At 41.8% G+C, this 14,503-nt stretch overlaps 1 protein-coding gene across 4 annotated transcripts in view; it reads right to left on the reverse strand.

Annotated features, from left to right (window-relative positions):
• The window catches only part of LOC124136348 (protein kinase C delta type-like), a 133,342-nt gene that overhangs the window by 79,193 nt on the left and 39,646 nt on the right, over positions 1–14,503 (reverse strand). The window contains exon 2 of one of the 4 annotated variants that reach the window (XM_046502255.2): positions 14,081–14,187. The exons of the other annotated variants lie outside the window; for them this stretch is intronic. The gene's annotated coding sequence lies outside the window, so the exon portion shown is untranslated. The remainder of the gene's footprint in view (positions 1–14,080; positions 14,188–14,503) is intronic. 4 annotated transcript variants of the gene reach the window in all.

Here is a 14,503-nt window from a genome sequence, read left to right on the forward strand (position 1 = left end):
ATCAGACACATACACCCTGTCAGTTGCCACCAACCACACCCCAACACATACACCAGGCAATCAGACACATCCACCCTGTCAGTTGCCACCAACCACACCCCAACACATCCATCCTGTCAGTTGCCACAAACCACACCCCAACACATACACCAGGCAATCAGACACATCCACCCTGTCAGTTGCCACAAACCACACCCCAACACATACACCAGGCAATCAGACACATTCACCCTGTCAGTTGCCACCAACCACACCCCAACACATACACCCTGTCAGTTGCCACCAACCACACCCCAACACATACACCAGGCAATCAGACACATTCACCCTGTCAGTTGCCACCAACCACACCCCAACACATACACCCTGTCAGTTGCCACCAACCACACCCCAACACATACACCAGGCAATCAGACACATTCACCCTGTCAGTTGCCACCAACCACACCCCAACACATACACCCTGTCAGTTGCCACCAACCACACCCCAACACATACACCAGGCAATCAGACACATTCACCCTGTCAGTTGCCACCAACCACACCCCAACACATACACCAGGCAATCAGACACATCCACCCTGTCAGTTGCCACCAACCACACCCCAACACATACACCAGGCAATCAGCAACATCCACCCTGTCAGTTGCCACCAACCACACCCCAACACATACACCAGGCAATCTGACACATCCACCCTGTCAGTTGCCACCAACCACACCCCAACACATACACCAGGCAATCAGACACATCCACCCTGTCAGTTGCCACCAACCACACCCCAACACATACACCAGGCAATCAGACACATCCACCCTGTCAGTTGCCACCAACCACACCCCAACACATACACCAGGCAATCAGCCACATCCACCCTGTCAGTTGCCACCAACCACACCCCAACACATACACCAGGCAATCAGCCACATCCACCCTGTCAGTTGCCACCAACCACAACCCAACACATACACCAGGCAATCAGCCACATCCACCCTGTCAGTTGCCACCAACCACACCCCAACACATACACCAGGCAATCAGACACATCCACCCTGTCAGTTGCCACCAACCACACCCCAACACATACACCAGGCAATCAGACACATCCACCCTGTCAGTTGCCACAAACCACACCCCAACACATACACCAGGCAATCAGACACATCCACCCTGTCAGTTGCCACAAACCACACCCCAACACATACACCAGGCAATCAGACACATCCACCCTGTCAGTTGCCACCAACCACACCCCAACACATACACCAGGCAATCAGCCACATCCACCCTGTCAGTTGCCACCAACCACACCCCAACACATACACCAGGCAATCAGACACATTCACCCTGTCAGTTGCCACCAACCACACCCCAACACATCCACCCTGTCAGTTGCCACAAACCACACCCCAACACATACACCAGGCAATCAGCCACATCCACCCTGTCAGTTGCCACCAACCACACCCCAACACATCCACCCTGTCAGTTGCCACAAACCACACCTCAACACATACACCAGGCAATCAGACACATCCACCCTGTCAGTTGCCACCAACCACACCCCAACACATACACCAGGCAATCAGACACATCCACCCTGTCAGTTGCCACCAACCACACCCCAACACATACACCAGGCAATCAGACACATCCACCCTGTCAGTTGCCACAAACCACACCCCAACACATACACCAGGCAATCAGCCACATCCACCCTGTCAGTTGCCACCAACCACACCCCAACACATACACCAGGCAATCAGACACATCCACCCTGTCAGTTGCCACCAACCACACCCCAACACATCCACCCTGTCAGTTGCCACAAACCACACCCCAACACATACACCAGGCAATCAGCCACATCCACCCTGTCAGTTGCCACCAACCACACCCCAACACATCCACCCTGTCAGTTGCCACAAACCACACCCCAACACATACACCAGGCAATCAGACACATCCACCCTGTCAGTTGCCACCAACCACACCCCAACACATACACCCTGTCAGTTGCCACAAACCACACCCCAACACATACACCAGGCAATCAGACACATCCACCCTGTCAGCTGAAGGTGAGACAAGCAGGGGGCTGGGGTTAATTCAGCCCCTGAGATCAACAGTGATCTTACAATGATAGCAATGTCCTAATTTCATCGACTCAAATACCACTCAAAATGTCCTTATCTAACAAAGGTAAACAGATGGCAGCTGAGTGTGGTGACAATGAGTGCAGTAACACCACTGCCAGCTATGAAGGCATAAGTTGTACAGATGGTCCTGACAAGAGTGTAACAACTTGGAACGCTATCATCGGATGAATTTTAATGTACAATGACAATGAAATACTGCTAAATGTAACATAGAAATCTACAGCTTACCATAAAGGCTGAAAAACAACAAAGCCAGGAAATAAAGGCATTCCTGCATTTTGCTTTACAAAACATTGTTATAGAAACCAAATGCCCTACATTAATATTGCCTACTGAGTGAAGGCCCTAAAGCTTATAGACTTAAGGCCTTAAATCTTCCTGCCTGCAGATGAAAGGCCTTAAATTTCACTTCCTACTGACTAAAGGCCCAACATTTTACTGCCTACTGACGAAGGACCTAAATCTTACAATCTACTGACCAAAGGTCCTAAATCTTACTGCCTGCTGCACAAAGGCCCTAACTCTTACTGTCTACAGGCCCTATAACATACTGCCTATTGACTAAAGGCCCTACATCTTACTGCCTTCTGACTAAAGGCCATATAACACACTGCCTACTGACTTAAGGCCATATAACACACTGCCTACTGACTAAAGGCCATATAACACACTGCCTACTGACTAAAGGTCCTAAATTTCACTGCCTAATGATTAATGGTCCTATCCTACTACCTAATGTTTTAACCCTCAATACCCAGGGAGTAGCATCCAACTTATTTTTGAAGTTCAAACTAAACCTGGCCTGACAATCTGTGACTTAGAGATGTGACAACCTGGGGCAAGTCTGCCAAGAGTATACAACTGAGGCACATGCTTCCATACCAACTATATTTTTAACACAGTCAGATACTTTTTCCTGTCATAAGCAGGACACTGTTCCACTAATTTCCTTCTGTTGCTGAGAATACCTCACTAAGGAAGTAAGAAAACGTAAACTTTATGGATAACAACTTCTGGTTTATTGCACATAGCAATGTTTTGATGTAGATTCTAACACCGTTATCCAGCTGGTATAAAAATCTACATCGAAACACTGATACGTACCTGCAATACACCAGAAGATGTTATCCATAAAGTTGTACACTTTCTACTCACCAACTTCTCCAATGCCAATCAAACAGTTAATATTCATTCAGGAAGTACTCAAAACACTGTAAATTACAGATTTAATGGGAGACACAAAAAACTCTGACAGAGACACTGAAAATGAATTTATTGCAAACCTCCCAAGCAAGCGTACAGTACTTTGGAGAGTCAAGATTACTTTAGTTTGTATGAGGACATTCTCTGGGCATCTTGCTTATTACACATCAAAACCACAACTTAAAGAAGAAAATCTTAAAATATTTTCATCTCACAAACAAAATGCCGGTCTTGAGATTGCATAAAAAAATGACCATGGATGTATGTAAAATCCATTTCGAGACTGGAATTTTATCCCTATTCCCTTGTGCTGTACTGCTGAAACTTGTGAGATAAGCAACACCAACTCTTATAACTTCTTGCAAAAAATTGCTTAAATCGGCAACATTTCCTGCTTGAGATTCTATCCAGGGTAGAGCTGGGACGGGTAACTCAGGTATCTGGCCATGGGTCAGGTGGGTCCTGAGTAGGATCTGGGTACCCTCAAGACTACCCGGACCCTTGGCTAGTCACGTAATATATTGTATAATGGCTGTAACAATAAATCAAAACACATTTCATGTTCTGGTGGGGGGGCCTGGGATCTTAAATTATCCCCCCAAAATTGCTTCAGAAAATGGTTGAAAAACAAAACTTATACTTCAGTTTGTTAAAAAAAAGAAATGTCTGTCATGAAAATAACATTGATGCAATGTGTTTTTTACAAAAAATGTTAAGTTCGTAGTCAGGATAAATAAATATATGGTTTTGCAGCTGTAGCTGAATAACTATTTAGTCACCACACAAAATCCCAGCCCTCCCCCCAGAATATCAAATGGTCCAACCCTCAGGCCTAGTTGTGATCTAATAATAGGGTCCATGTGCTCTAATACAAACATATGGTATGGATTCTGAAGCACTGATGACTGCCGTGGTGCCTGGGGTGTCAAGCCATGTAATAGCATCTATTTATTCCTAATAGGCTTGGTATTCAACGTATCTTCATTTATCACAGTACCACAGTGGTGTTTTCAAGACATAATCTTTTGAGAAGGATAATTCTACCATGAATTCGGAATTACTTGATTCTGAGTCAATCAGAGGTTATCAAATCACAATAAACCCTTTCTGATTGAAATAATAAACTATGTCTATGTCTATGTCTATGTCTATGTCTATGTCTATGAAACTGCCGATTTGGCCGCAAATCACCATAGAAGCTAATAGTACAATAGTACTTCTTTTTAAGTCATTGTTGTTATTTTTAAATAATATGTACAATTATAGGCTACAAAATGCAAAGTTACGAAATATTTGAAGCTTGCGCATTCAGTTACAAATTCAATTAAACATGGTTAGACCTTCAGGTAGCCCAGGTCTACATTGAAAACACAGTATGTTTATCTCCTAAGTGAGTGAATGATGTTGGTTTGTTTGTTTCTTGCTATACTCCACAGTCAGCAGTATCCAAGCTGTAACATAAATAAACAAGCATCCAACCTCACCCTTCACCCTCGACCCTCACCTTCACCCCGCAACCCTCACCTTCAAACCCGCGACCCTCACCTTCACATTAATACCTATTGGTAGAATATGCCATGTTTTTCTAGCACACAGACATAAGCCCTTCATCATCATACCACATTCTCTGAGGATGACATTAGCCTGGAACCATAAACCATTCCCAGGAACATGCAGTTTGGCGCCAGCAGGAATGGTAAACCCATAGAAACCCCTACACATAGCAAGTCCAGGCCTTCAGGAAAGTAGAATAATGGTCGAAATCACAACACGCAATGTTTCTCTGGGATGTTTTTGTGAGATTTTGGGTTTTATTATTTTTATCTGTTAACAGTTTTATCTATTATTGTTTCACCAAAAGTTAAACAGTTTATCTTTAAACGTTAAACATAAAAATCGTTAAAACAAAAACAGATTCTTGTTTTGGGTTTGAAAACAAGATGAATTTTGCTATTTGAACATTCTAAGTGCCAAAATTCATCAATGGTATGTTTGGCTAATATCTGTGCATGAATGCTTTAAGTTCTTCTTTTGAGACAACCAAAATACTTCTGTCGATATCATTCATAATGTACATATATCATGATTCCATGGGAAAAATTAAAATATTGAATTAATTTGAAATTAAGATTAAAATTTCATGAAGCCATATGAACAGTTTCTGAGTAAAGATCTGGAAGCCACACACAACAGACAGATGGATGGAAGAACCACTTCTGTATGTCCCCTGCCAGATAATTGGCTTCAAAAGCTGTATATCTTAAGTACATGAGGCCATAACAATTTGATTGTTAGATTTTCCTCCCTATCCACGAACACAACACTCAACCACACAATACTTCGTAGTCCCTAAGTATTTTCACGGATCCCACGACAAGCAAATCGTTATGTCTCTTCCTCTCCTCTTAAGATGAAATACCTTTCCTTGATAAAAAAGTTCCCTATTCATATTTCATAAACATGTGGATGAATTATTTAAGTTCTAGGAACCATATATTAGCTTTAACTTCGGCAAAATTGACTTTTTCTTGGTGTCCAAATAGTCTCAATCCAAAATCAATTAGGACATGGCATGTCAATAAATTCACATAAAACCTCCTGAATGTTCTATTACATACAGGGAGGAAACCATTCATCAAGAAAACTCACTTTTTGAAGAGTAGCACAAACTAATGAGATTCATCCCATTCAGCCGGCTATCTTCATATGTTTCTGACTTGTGCTTAACCTGTGGAGTGTGGCGGGGATATTTATTTTCGCTGTCTGTCTTGTAAACAACATAAGGAAAATTATAGAGAAAGTGGTTGTGTAGTAAATTCTGGCAGAAAAGTCCAACTTAGAGAATCTGTGTAGTAGGAGATGAAACAGAAAGTGGTGGGATCATTCATTCATTCATTCATTCATTCATTCATTCATTCATTCATTCATTCATTCAGTCAGTCAGTCAGTCAGTCAGTCAGTCAGTCAGTCAGTCATTCAGTCAGTCAGTCAGTCAGGCGTTGTTCATTCATTCATTCATTCATTCATTCATTCATTCAGTCAGTCAGTCAGTCAGTCAGTCAGGCGTTGTTCATTCATTCATTCATTCATTCATTCATTCATTCATTCATTCATTCATTCATTCATTCAGGGGCGGTAGGTTAGGCTAGTGGTTAAAGATTCTGTTCATCATGCTTGAAGGCCTGGGTTTGATTCCCCACAAAGGTACAATGTGTGAAGCAAAATGTTTATAAACAGATGTGACTAAAATGGTGATAATGTGGTCATAAAATGTTGCCTGGGAGATTAGTTGTTGCTCATGCCTTCAACCACTGGGTTAGTCTTTCCAGATATAACTGTAATTCTGCAGCCTGTGTGTGGTATACAAGATGATGATCTGCATCCGAGTGAGTGAGTGAGTGAGTGAGTGAGTGTGTGAGTGAGTGAGTGAGTGAGTGAGTGAGTGAGTGAGTGAGTGAGGCTGCCGTCATATAACAGAAATATTGCTGAATTAAGAAGTAAACGACGAGTATCAAGTTGTTTATCATACAATAAAAAACTGCATGGAGACTAAACCACAAGGGGCGCAGCAGCCCCTCATGGTTTATTCTCACTGCAGTGTTTTATTGTACAATAAACAACTTTACAGCCACTCATGGTTTATTCTCCCTGCAGAGTTTTATTGTATGATAAACTACTCCCACCAGTCGTTTATTTCTTATATGAGATATCAATATTATGTAAGCCTCTTAAAGGATGATGATAAAATGTACAAGCTTTAAAAATATTTACCCTATCTTAATAATGTCATCATGACTCCCTCAATAGAACTCGACCTTGGCACATCGGACAAGTCCATTTTATGCGCAGGTGGGTATTTCCCGCATATTCTCACATTCCTTACGTCGATTACCTGTACCTTTTCTCCCAATACCGATTGTCATATCTCTCTCACTTTTCGATGGGATCGTTCAGCCATCATATATATCTGCATTGCCCAGTTGCATCTATGGGGAACAACTAACAAGACACCTTCCTCTAAAGATAATGTCGTCCAATTTACGACATCATCAAGTTGCGAGCACATGTTCAAATCTCCAGAAATGACGTCATGATAGAACAATGTTTCATTGTGAAATAAACCATGCTTCGTTCTTCATTGTTCTTTGCGATTTATCGCTTATCTATCTTATATTATGTGTTAGACACCCAATAAACCATCAACTCCTGTACAGACCACTTCAATATTCTAGCTAAGGCCAGTAGCTTGTCGATATCAGTTGTCAGTAGTTGTACATTTCAGATACACTGATATGGTGATGATCCAGCTATCAACAAGATCGCTTGTGTATATCAAACATAACACTCTTATTACACCAGTAATGTCCCCTCTGAAGGCAGGATATGTCACTCAATATATGGCCATCGATATTATCTCCTCACCACACACATTCATATGCCAGGGTTCCCCAAAGAACCATGAAACCTCGTTAACTTGAACACCATTAACTCAAAATATTACGACAATGTCATTCTATGATCCCAGGAAAATCTTTCACAATATTATTGTCTACTATCAACAACCCACTTGTCACATCAGGAATTTGTCTAGGCCAGCCCAGATACTCATATTCAGGCCCAAATCTACAATTCCCAAATTCAAAATTCATGTATTTATATATATAAAACTAATAACTAATTATGTGGCTTTGTAGAGATATCCTGTACTAGACTAATAACAGGACCAAGAAATAGGCAGAGGTTCTTATGCTTACTTTTATATTATTGCACTGAATGCGATCTCAAAATACAATGTTAAAATATCTCTGAAATTTGAAAAAGAAGAACTTTAAAATCCCAATTTTGAACGAAATAAAGATTTTGTCCAAATTGCCAGCCAGAGGCACTAAGTTAGAATCCTTGATAAATCCCAGCACATACTAAAAATAACTTGTAATATTTCTGATGGCATACAAGACTAATATATATGATCAAAGCAATCTTTCCTCAATCCATTATATTCTTTTATAGCTTTTACTGTGTGTAATAATACACAAGTCCTCAGTCTCTCTTAGCTTTGTCTGCCATTGAACAAACAACATTTCTCAACCTCATATCACTTCCTTGAACTCTTTTTCCTGAAACCTTATTAATAGGTATCATAGCTCTATAAATTCTAAACCATTTACGACAATTGTGTCTTTTCCAGTCAATACACCTGAACAAAACGAGGCACTCAAACCACCAGACAACGGCCATCACAACAAAAGAAACAGCAGTACCACAAATCTATTCTTCAGTTAGCTTTACAGTCACAATTGACAAAACCCACTAAGAGGCTGTAATTAAGGCATAACTGTTGGCCATTGCTATGGATGACCGTCAGTGCCATCAGCTATTATGTCCTCGATACTGCAGACATTTCACATCTGTAACCTTGCACTTATTAGCGGAATATGGCGACAAATACTCTCCGTGGCTAGACATGCTCTCACTGAGGCTAGACAATCTCTTAGCAATCACTAGATATCAGTTGTTCTAGTCACATCACTGTTTTCAATCTATATGTTGCATTTGTACAATAAACGGATATGAAAGGGGATTAATCAATATCAGAATCTCAGAAACATAGCTGACGTATTTCTACAGGCATGTTGAGCATCTGTTCACTAAATGTTAAAGTTTTTAAGAAAATATGTTATAAAAAGGTACGTGTATACTTCACTGAATTGACTCAATCTTTCCAAAGGCTTCTGATGACAGATAAGGAAATCATTTCATGTTGTTTAAAATCTTTATTTAATATTTGTTTAAAAACAAACTTTTTGAAACATTAATTACATAAAACTAATGGTATGGTTTAACATTTGAATTCTTATTATTATTATATTGAAGAACTTAATAGCAGTCTATGTTTTCTGTCTTCAGAGTAGTCAGTTAATTTCATCTTTCCTCTCCATGCCTATTTGAATATATTGTACATCATGTTGAATACCTTCATATACTGACCTATGTTGTTAGGTTAAACCCATTTGGGAATACTGTCACCATATATGAGATAGGATTAAAACCAATATCAAAGGACATTATCCACGGAATGGTTTTAAACCTATATCAAAGGACAATATCCATGGAATGGGTTTAAACCAATATCATACGACAATATCCACGGAATGGGTTTAAACCACCATCATAGGAAAATATCCCCAGAATTGATTTTAAACCATCAAATCATCTTACTGCCTTATGCCATGCACCAGCTCCTCTCTGAGTCTCTCACCATCTCACCTGCACCCTCTCGCCCCGCACCCTCTCACCCCACACCATCACATCCTGCACCCTCTAACCCTGCACCTTCCCATCATCTCACCTGCACCCTCTCGCCCCGCACCCTCTCACCCCACACCATCACATCCTGCACCCTCTAACCCTGCACCTTCCCATCATCTCACCTGCACCCTCTCGCCCCGCACCCTCTCACCCCACACCATCACATCCTGCACCCTCTAACCCCGCACCTTCTCACCTTGCACCTTCCCACCCAGCACCCTCTCACCCCGCAAACGTGCACCTTCCTATCATCTCACCCCACACCCTCTCACCCCACACCCTCTCACCCCGCACCCTCTCACCCCACACCCTCTCACCCCGCACCCTCTCACTCACACCCTCTCACCCCACACCCTCTCACCCCGCACCCTCTCACCCCACACCCTCTCACCCCGCACCCTCTGACCCCGCACCCTCTGACCCCGCACCCTCTCACCCTGCACCCTCTCACCCCGCACCCTCTCACCCCACACCCCGCACCCTCTCACCCCGCACCCTCTCACCCCGCACCCTCTCACCCCGCACCCTCTCACCCCACACCCTCTCACCCCACACCCTCTCACCCCACACCCTCTCACCTTGCACCTTCCCACCCCGCACCTTCTCACCCCGACACTCTCACCTCAGCTGCCAGACAGACACAACATATGCTGACATGCTGACAGATACATACAGAACCGTGTCATGACACTCTATATACAGTTCAAAACTATGTCCTGCACCATGTGCCATTACAGAGATAACTGGCAACCCCACATTAGTCATACGACATTCTCCTACAGATTTATGTTTACACAAGGACATACAGATTGCACAATAATGATAATGAGTTGGTTTTAAAGCCACGTTTAACAGTATTCCAGTCATGGAATGTCAGCTTAATGTCAGAGGAAAGCCAGAAATGATACAGGTCTCAGACGTTTGCCACTTTGGTGAAACTCACAAGCATGGGTATGAAGCTGACAAACCAGTAAAACATAATCAGGGTGAACCGGGATTTGAAGCCACAAGAATAGGTTTCTGGCGTGCCCAAGGGACAGAACTGTGCACAGCAATTTGCTGCACCCTAGACAATTGAACCTACCGTGCCCCACTTAAAAATGATAAAGGATACTAAACGATTTTTTAAATAGTCTTCAACGTCACAACGTGTTATCAGTGTGCTAAGATGGACGCAGCTCCCATACTTTAACATTCAGTTACGATACTTGTAGCGCTTAGATCGCTTTGGTGATGACAATGTGACCACCTGAATCTGCAGTGTGTCACTGTACCCGATGTGGATTGATGCTCATGCTGTCTGGATCAGATGTGAATATTTAGAGGGCATGAAGCATAAATTACTTCTACCAACTCACTTCAAAAGACTGCATCTTTCAGCAACAACAACAAATATTTCAAAGAATAATCACTGATTAAATCCTTTTCATATTCCACATTGTACAGAATCTCCTTTGATCACAACACCTACAGCTTGCTTTGTTATCAAGGGCTACTCCGTTGTTGAGTATCTGGTCTGGGCGTGTCTCATGTGTCCATAATGAAAGAGTATAGAAATGAGTCTTCAATGGTTGTCATTCATAACTTCCTGGAAGTAACACCTGTCAATAATCAAGTCAATTTCAAATCAATATTGTCAATCATTCTTTACACTCTAACTCATTTGCACTAATGCTTGAATTGTCTGTAACATAAACATCACTATCGTAGGTTCAATACAATATCAGCACTCATGAAACAGAACCCAAGATTCGTCAAAACCTGCTGATATCAAGTTCAATAATAATTTTGTGATCAAGGACATTGTTGTCATCAATCATATCGGACAAGGTGACTGGCTTTATTACATCACTGTGAAGTCACCACATGCCTGGTTATACTGGGACTTTATATCTGGCTGCTCGAACACAGATTTGTCACTGATTTGTCACAAACATTGAAGTCACTGGTTTTCGTAGTTCCCATTTATCTATACCCAGGTATCTATACTCTATACTAACATATCTACACCCATGTATATATACCCAGGTATCTATACTCTATACTAACATATCTATACCCATGTATACCGTATTCGACGTAATAAGCGCCCCGCTCTAATAAGCGCCCAGGGCGATATTCGCTAATATATTGGCTTCTGAACAATACCAGTTAGCGCGCCTTCCGATTGATCAATGTACACAAGACTTATTTATTCGCGTATAATACACACTCGTGTGTTATATGTAACCTTAATTATGGGCAATTAAATTCTGGAAAAATATATCTGTTGTACATGAATATTTCAGGCTGTCAGCATAAACCATGAAATTTATCTTTCAACTCAGTTATTTTTCACCAAAATAATATTCTAATAAGAGCCCCCTATTTTTAATTTTGAGAGCGCCCTGGGCGCTTATTACGTCGAATACGGTATATACCCAGGTATCTATACCAATACAGTAATCATCCAAACCTCACAACCAAATCAAGCATCGTCATGGTCCTCCAGACGTCCACCACCACTACTGCCAAACCCTGGTCACAACTACAGCTTCGGCCATGATCCCCACATTCCCAATGTTCCCCCCGGAGGACCACAAGTATTATCTGCTGAGCTTCACTTACTGAGGCTAATGGTCTGTCACAGTCCCCAAAACCAGATTTTCCTTCCACCAGTTCCTTACTGTAATGCTATAGCCCTAAATAAAGTAAGTTAAGATTGTCCAAATTTTTTGGTTCCGAATCTCCCATCTCAATGAGGCACCTTTTCAATTTACATGTAGCAGTTTGGTTCTATCAAACTATATATTTTCAGAGAGTAAGCATTAGCCACCTTTTCAAGTCATCACCTTCTCGGTTGGCAGTTTTAGTGCAGCCACTAGCTGAGTGGTCCCTAAATAAGACATCAAGGTACATTCCACACCGACCTGCTCCAACACTGCTGGTAGATCCCCTTGCAGGCCACTGACATGTACAGCTCCTTATCACTGCTTAAACATGTGTTCATTACCGTGAGTAATTTGTACATTTCCTTAACAACAGTACCATGTGGAGTCTGACTGATGGACAGCTGGCATCAATTTCACATCAATGATAACACAAAGTTTCTATTCTGCAGTTACAGGCATGTCCTTTTGATCTCTAATGGTTTTGTTCTTGGTTGAATTTTGTTTGGTGTTTTTGTTCGTTTCTTTACCTGTGTACCATGTTCAGTTCCTTTGAAATTACCTCTCTGTGATCTCACAACTCCTCAGCAAAGTCTGATGTACTTAGGCTGCCATAAAGCATTCAATTTTTTTCAGATTTGCACACTGTGTGCTGTCAACATGATATTGCACTTAAGAGAGTGAGTGAGTGAGTTTGATCTAACACCTCTTTGTAGAGTATTTCAGCTATATCATGGAGTGTCAGCTTCGTGTAGTTCTAAGATGTCTACCACCTTGATGAATGAGTGAGTGAGTATGGTTTTACGCCGCTTTTAGCAATATTCCAGAAATATCACGGCGGGGGACACCAGAAATGGGCTTCACACATTGTACCCATGTCGGGAATCGAACCCGGGTCTTCGGCGTGACGAGCGAACGCTTTAACCACTAGGCTACCCGACCGCCCCACCACCTTGATGAAATCCACAAGCTTGAATATGGTGCTGACGAACATAGAAACATCGTACAGGGAATCTGTGATTCAATCCCACAATCCTAGGCTCCTGGCACACCTCAGGGAGGCAACTCTGCCCAGAGAATAGGTACCTTAGACCCTGGTCCCTAGACTTGCATAAGTCTCTAAGGCAATAATTATGAGTTTAAATCTTCATTGCTAGATTATATAAATAATAAGAACATGTTGTCCCTATTAAAGATGACATCCTTACTGACTGCTTATCTAGACTTGCCTATTATAAGGATAGAATTACCACACCCATGGACTTGCCATTCAGCGCAGCCTTGGAGCAAGGCTACATGGTCCCCACATTACACTTAAGGGGATACATGACCAGTTGAGAATGTTATACCCAAAACAATATAATTTGTCATGATATAGCTAAGTAAATAACATAAACATAGTCAACATAATCAAAATATTATTATAATGCCATCATCATCATCCTCTTCATCATCATCCTCATCACCATTGCCATTGACATCACCATCATCATCATCATCATCTTTCAATAATGAACTATATCATTATCTCTGACATCATAAAGAGATTATATTTAAACAATTCCATATACACTGGTAACATCTCAACTATCAAGCAAACTAGCAACAGAAATAAATCCCATTTTTGAAAGTCAATACCAAGTTACAATTCCCTGCATCCATTTGGTTTACCTGCTCTTACAAACACTCCATTATTTGATCGTATAAAATCCCCAATGAGAAATGGTACATCCGTACTCACACCAAGCTTCATCACTTACCCATCAACAGCTCAGTCTCAGCAGTATAGATAGAAATAGTTCCAAACTTTGTCCCTCCAAGAAAAGGAAAACCCATCAGCCCGTCCAGGGAAAAAGGGCCAAAGAATCTGTAGAATTGGTTGCCTGGAGAATATTGTGTTATAAGACGAGACTTGAGGAAAAACTGAATCAGGCTACCGGCATCCTATCTTGCCTGCAGCTAGGTGAGACTCAACATTAGATCTGGTGATTGACAATGTGCCTTGCCTAGACTTGCCCCAGTCACCTTGGAGCTATTTTCAGCATGTTTATATTTTTAGCGTGTTCAGTGCATGCTGGAAATATTTTCGAGCAGAAATTGACTTGAATTAACTGAACTCCCTGTAAGCAGACAACGTGTGTCGCCTAGACTTGCTCCAGTCTCCTTGTATTTATTAACACTGT

The sequence above is a fragment of the Haliotis rufescens genome, unplaced genomic scaffold (genome assembly GCF_023055435.1).
Source record: "Haliotis rufescens isolate VD_foot unplaced genomic scaffold, xgHalRufe1.0.p SCAF_22, whole genome shotgun sequence".
Taxonomy (NCBI): Eukaryota; Metazoa; Mollusca; class Gastropoda; order Lepetellida; family Haliotidae; genus Haliotis; species Haliotis rufescens.